The sequence below is a fragment of the Gossypium arboreum genome, chromosome 7 (assembly GCF_025698485.1).
Source record: "Gossypium arboreum isolate Shixiya-1 chromosome 7, ASM2569848v2, whole genome shotgun sequence".
Classification (NCBI taxonomy): domain Eukaryota; kingdom Viridiplantae; phylum Streptophyta; class Magnoliopsida; order Malvales; family Malvaceae; genus Gossypium; species Gossypium arboreum.
Genome location: NC_069076.1, coordinates 83,464,669 through 83,465,215, shown reverse-complemented (window position 1 = coordinate 83,465,215; position 547 = coordinate 83,464,669). Strand labels below are relative to the sequence as shown.

At 39.5% G+C, this 547-nt stretch overlaps 1 non-coding gene across 1 annotated transcript; it reads right to left on the bottom strand.

Moving 5' to 3' along the window:
- Window positions 1-225: 225 nt before the first annotated feature.
- LOC128296011 (small nucleolar RNA R71) lies at window positions 226-330 on the bottom strand. Its single transcript, XR_008286559.1, has one exon. It is a non-coding gene; the product is annotated as a small nucleolar RNA R71 (small nucleolar RNA).
- Between the last annotated feature and the right edge of the window lie 217 nt (window positions 331-547).

Below are 547 nucleotides of genomic sequence, written 5' to 3'. Positions count from 1 at the left end.
GCAAGACGAGGATCCAAACACTCATTTAGTAAATTTTTTGGAATTTCGCGACACCTTTAAGATCAATGGGTTTCTGACGATGCCATTCGCCTTCGGTTGTTTCCTTTTTCATTATGGAATAAGGTTAAATAGTGGTTGAAGTCGTTACCATAAGGGTCAATCACTACTTGGGAACAAATGACCGAAAATTTTTTACTTAAATATTTTCTGCCAGCCAAAACGGCTAAATTGAGGAATGATATCTCCACTTTTGCAGATGGATTTAGAAACACTTTATGATGCATGGGAGAGATACAATAATTTATTGAGAAAGTGCCCTCACCATGGGTTACCTTTATGGTTACAGGTTTAGACCTTCTGCAACGGTGTGAACCCCTCAACTAGGCAAATGGTCGATACAGCTACCGGTGGAACCATAAATAACAAAAAACCTGAAGAGGCTTACGAATTTATAGAGGAGATGTCACTGAATAACTATTAGTGGCAAGTCATGAGAACAAAGCCCACGAAATCGGCCAGTGTTTTCAACCTAGATGCATTCACCATG